Genomic DNA, 6000 nt, shown 5'->3' on the forward strand with positions numbered 1-6000 from the left:
TATTTTTGGGCTGCAACAGAAAAGAAGAAGAAGAAAGAGTGGCTGAACTGAAGCTGAAAAACGTTTGGGCTGAAAAACTGAAAAACGTTTGGGCTTTTTGGGCTGTGTTAGGCTGCAACAAGTAAAGGGCTGGACTTTAAAAACATAGGGCAAAAAAAAAGAAAAATCAAGGAGGAACGCTGGAAAAAAAAAGGGACAGCCGCTGAAGCAAAAAGAGGTCAGCTGCTGAAGCAAGAAGAGAAAAAAAGGTGCTGAAGCAGAAAGAAAGAGGGGGCTGGAACAGAGAATTTTTCAGCATTTATTTTCTTTCCAATCTTCTCAGAAAAAATTATGGTGAACTCGTTTGTGTTGGATTTAATTTTTAGCATTAACTAAACTTTCTTTATTCTAGGAAAGCGATGTAATCTAGTTTCGAACTATGCTTGCTTTTCTATGTTAATTTGAACAAATTCTCTTCATGTTTGTCTGATTTATTCTAAGCTTATTGCTTCTAATTAACTGGCCATTAATTAGATGATTTTAATCTTGTGATTTGCTGTCGAAAGAGGGGATTATAAGATAGATCTTGAATATTTCAGCATAGGTAAATATAGAGATCGAAAGACTTGTATGAACCTATGTAGTATTAAAATCGTTGGTCTTAATGCTTTCTTGCTTTATTAAATTGCATACTCTTGGGTAAAATAATGAACAAGAATGTTTCCAATTGACTATCGAAAGAGGCTGTTGGATGAGTTTGGAGATTGCTAACAAACAGAGAAAATTAAATTAAATTAGCTAGATAAGTAAAGCATAGTGAGAGATTAGGTGAAATCGATTTCCTAGAAGTTTCTTTCTCATTAAGTTGATTTTCAAGCAACATCTTTTTTTTTCCTCTGCGTATCTTTTATTTAAATTGATTTTATTTTGAATTCCAATTACTAAAACCTTAGTGACTTCTCTAGATAAAATCAAGATTAGAATAATTTTGGTATTTGTCAAAAGTAAGTTACCAATCCCTGAGGACGATACTCTTTTCATCACTTTACTATAAAACTACGATACTGCGCACTTGCAGTTTTGCACCGTACAATCGCCAAAGGAAATTTTTAATTTTTGGAGGAACTTGCAGCTGCCATATCTTTTTCCATACCTGTTTATCATGAATTTGGTGGGGCTTGTTGGCTTGCTTCCATCTCTGATTATTGTTTAAGGAACATATAACCGGACTTGCATGTGTAGTGACCCGATGTGGAGTATGGCCAATACAAGGTGTCCTCAGTTGTAGCTCGGCTAAGAGGAATCTTCTTGATCAATTCAGCATCCTCTTCCACAAATAAACCATCAATCAGCTCCTCATTCCATGTTCTTGTGTTTGGGTCTATGAGCGAATCCACTGTATAATTTTCAAAACTCTCCAATGGATAAGTTGGCTGCCTTGGAGGGTGTTTTCTTGGCAACCAACGCTGCTGCCATATATTAATTTTTTTCCCCACTTCCAATCCTCCAAATTGCCCCCCTTTTAATAATATCTCTTCCCCTAAGGATGCTCTTCCGAGCATAGGAACCCAACCTTGAATCAGCAGCCTCCATTATTGAAGAATTAGGGAAGAAGCGAGCTTTAAATACCTTGTAGAAGAGTGAGGACTTATTATGCAGGAGCCGCCAAGCCTGCTTTGCCAAAAGAGAGTCATTGAACATGGCAAGATCACGAAAACCCATACCACCAATGGTTTTTGATTTTGTCATCTCCTCCCATTTAACCCAATGAATCTTTCTTTAGTCACCCCATTGTCCCCACAAAAAATTCTTAATAAGGGGCTCAATCTAATTGCACAAACTTACCGGCAATTTAAAGCATCCCATTGTGTAAGTAGGGATAGCTTGGATAACTCCCTTTAAGAGCACTTCCCTTCCAACTTGGTAGAGTAATTTTGCTTCCCACCCTTGAAGTTTCCTCCTCACCGTTTCCTTAATAAAATTGAAACTCTCTTTTTTCCTTTTACCAACTAGAGAGGGCAACCCAAGGTATTTCTCATAGTGCATAATTTCCAACACCCCCAATTTCACCTTTATTCCGTGCTTGACTTTTTCCGGTACCGAGTTGCTAAAGAACAACAAGGTCTTGCTTCTATTTACTTTTTTCCCCGAGGCTTCCTCATACTTGTTTAGTAGGTCCAACACTTGTCACACTCCTCCATAGTAGACCTGCAAAAAATAAGACTATGGATATCTCCTTGTAATTCAACATTTTTAATCAAACCATTCAGCCCTTCCCTACAAAGAAGGAATAGGAAAGGGGAAAGTGGGTTTCCTTGCCTAATCCCCCAGTAGGAAAAATCATCCCACATGGTTCTCTATTCACCAAAACAGAATATGAAACTGTTTTCACACAACCCATCACAAGATTTATCCACCTCTCCCTAAAACCCATCTTCCTCATTATACCCTCTAAATAATACCACTCCACCCGGTCATAAGTCTTACATATATCTAGTTTTAGTGTCATATACCCATATGAGCCCCCCTTATACTTATTCATACGATGCAAGGTTTCAAAAGCCACCAAAATGTTATCCGCAATTAATCTTTCTTTAGTGAAGGCTAATCGGTGTTCTGTGATAATGGATGAAAGTTTTTTTTTTTTTTTAGGCGATTTGCGGGGACTTTGGAGTATATTTTGTAAAGTACATTACAAAGGCTGATGGGGCGAAATTGATGAGCATATTCAGGAGAATTTATTTTCGGCACAAGAGTAATATACGTATGATTTAAGGGAGATGGTATGGTACCTGAATTCAACCAAGACAATATGGATGAAGTTACATCATGATTAATCGTGCTCCAAAAATGTTGATAAAAGAGCAACAGCATACCATCAGGTCCAGGAACTTTAAGGGGAGCCATTTGTTGGAGGGCACTAATGACTTCACACGCCTCAAACTCCTGACATAGGGCTGCATTCATCTCTTAATCAATCACTGTAGGCACACAATCAAGCATGCTAATGGAAACACTACCCTCTGTTGAAGTAAATAGTGACTTGTAGTAATTTACCATGACTTTACCAACATCTTCTTGAGTAGTTTTCCATACCCCTTCCTCATCTCTAATTCCTTCGAAAGTGTTTTTCCGGAATCTCTTTGTTGCACAACAATGAAAATACTTTGAATTTTTATCCCCTTAGTTAGCCCATAGTACTCTAGAACGTTGAGCCCACATAGTTGCTTCTCTCTCTTGTAAAACCTCAATGTCTTTCTTGATTTGTCTAACCTGGAAATTGTTCCCACTAATCATTGCAGTCCTTTCCTCTTTGGCTAAAACCTTCTTTAACCTATTTAACTCCATTCTTACATTACCGAAAACATTTTTCTCCCAATGCCTCAAATCTTTCCCACACCTCTCCACTTTCCTCAAAATATCTCCATCACCGAGCCTACTCCCACTACCCCAAGCCGAGAACACCACTTCCTCACAACTTGAATTTGAAAGTCTTGTTCGAAACGAAATAATTTTTTCCGAACCGATGGAATCAAACCTGAGAGTGAGATGAGAATTGGTACGTGATCCGATGACATACAAGTTAAGTGGAAAACTCTTGAACTTGCAAACCTCATGAACCAGCTATTTGTGACCAAACACCTATCTAACCTCTCCCAAATTGATCTTCCATCCTCAAAGTGCTTGCTCCAAGTAAACTTCGAGCCCTCAAACCCCAAGTCCATGAATCCACACTTATCGATCACCTCCCTAAATTGTTGCATTTGACAATGGGGTCTTCTTACACCCCCAAGTTTCTCATCTTGTCTAACAATTTCGTTAAAGTCCCTAAAGCAAAGCCAAGGCTTCTCCGGTTGAGAGTTTAAATTCCTTAGCTAACTCCAAGCTTCATGTCTTCTAGTTGTATCGGGTTCACCATAAAACTCGGTTAATCTCCATTCATTCTTTGAATTTTTATCAATCACGGCATTAATATAGTATCTATCAGAACCCTCCACCTTTAAATTTACAGAATCTTTCCAATAAAGAACCAATCCTCCACTCCTTCCCACCCTTGGTACCACCCATCTATGATCAAAACCAATACTACTTTGAACAAATTCTAGCCTTGCATCGTCTGTAAGTGTCTCGGCTAAAAACACTACAGCGGGATCTTTTGCCCGTACGATTTCAACAAGCTCCTTCCTGGTATGTAGGTTCCCAAGCCCACGACAGTTCCAAGCTAAACAACTCATTGCTCTTAGCAAGGCTGAACATTAGCTCCCGCCATTACTGAAGGTGTGATTTCATCCCTGAAGGTCGCCTGAAATCTTTTTGCTTTCAAATTGGATTGCTCTGCCTCTGTATTTGCTGCTCTTTTTTTCCTAGGGACTTGGAGGTTTCAACTTTGTCACTTGTATTGTTTCTTTCTCTATGTTTTTAGGTAGGGGCTACACAAGTTGAAACCGTGTGGAGAGCCCTAGCTACTTAAGTGTCATGTGATTTTTTAAGTTTGGGAGAATAACTTAAAGTGGCATATGAGCTAGGGCTTTTAGCTGATTTCTCTCCCAGCCCTTGAAGTGTAGTTGCCCCAAATTCCTTTGCCAAACTTAACTCCTCATTATTTGTTCCCATGTCAGATTTAGTTACATTAGGAGTCTTCAATTCCATTGTAATTCCCTCATTCATTCTGACTTTTATAGCCGTATCTTCCTTTTTATTTTCGTCCCCCTTATTGCAAATTAATGAGGAAATAATTTCATCATCAATGCTATCATCTCTGTCTGCCATTTACACCTTATGACTGCTTCGGCATCCTCTCTCGGCCTAAACCTAAAAATTGACCAGGATCACGATCAGCCGACGAACTTGAACTCACCTTCTTCTTCGCTGCATGGTAACTGGGGACAAGAATTGCATTTTTCCTTGTTGCAATGAAGGGGGGTGCCCTCAATTGTGGTCCTAACCCACTTTACTATACTTTAAATGTGCCCTCGCTATCAATCCACAACTCACAATCTCTATCATCATGAGTAAGTCGCCCACACTAGTAACATAAATTTGGCAACCTTGCATACTTGAATGAAATCCACACCTGCTTTCCTCCTTCACCAACAGATATTAATCTCCCACTGCACAACAGTAAAGATAAATCGATGGAGACCTGCAAACGAATAAAATGGCCCCCATCATATAGTTTTGGATCCTTTGGCGCTAAAACCTCTCCCAACATACTACAAATTTTCTTTGCTGCCTCAATATTCATATATTTGAATGGAATTTCGTGCACCTAAACCCAAAGCTTAGTTTTCACAAATTGAATATCTTCAAGTAGCACTTCATTTTCATATCGACTCATCACCACCAGATGTTTTTCAAAATTCCATGGTTCGCCCTCTAAAATTCTATCCACATCCTCCTTATTGTCAAAAGAGAAAAGAATTTTATGGTCACCAAAACTCTGAATCTTGAAACCATTTCTAGCTCTCCATAGTAGGGTGGAAGTCTTAGCTATAATCTCCATATTGATGGCTCGTCTAGTTAAGAATTTTGCAGCAATGGAGAACTTCTTAACTTTTTCGTCATCCAATAAACAGCAACCTAGCCCCTCTCTATCAGAGAGAGTAAGCCTATTCTAGGATTGAGCCAACTCATCCATCCTCACTCACACTCAAATCTGTTTCCCAAAACCCCGAAAAAGAACCCAACAGACCTAGGAATAATAATATTACTCCCAGGATACTAAAGCACCTTCTAAGAAAGGACACTCAAATTCTACTGTGTAAAGGAAGCGGAGAGAAAAAAACCCCCATGTCTAATCTGTTTCCCAAAGCTTAGTTTTAATCACATTAGATGGTTCCAATGTCACATTGAACACTACCAACATTACATATGACTATACCATTGTCACATTAGTCAGTTGCCTTATTTTTTTAATCACATTGGATTGTTCCAACCTCACTTTGAGATGTCACGTGTACTATCAGGTGGCCTAAATAAAATTTATAAAAAAGTTAATTTGAATTTTTTTCACTGATGTGC

The sequence above is a fragment of the Quercus lobata genome, chromosome 3 (assembly GCF_001633185.2).
Source record: "Quercus lobata isolate SW786 chromosome 3, ValleyOak3.0 Primary Assembly, whole genome shotgun sequence".
In the NCBI taxonomy this organism is placed as follows: domain Eukaryota; kingdom Viridiplantae; phylum Streptophyta; class Magnoliopsida; order Fagales; family Fagaceae; genus Quercus; species Quercus lobata.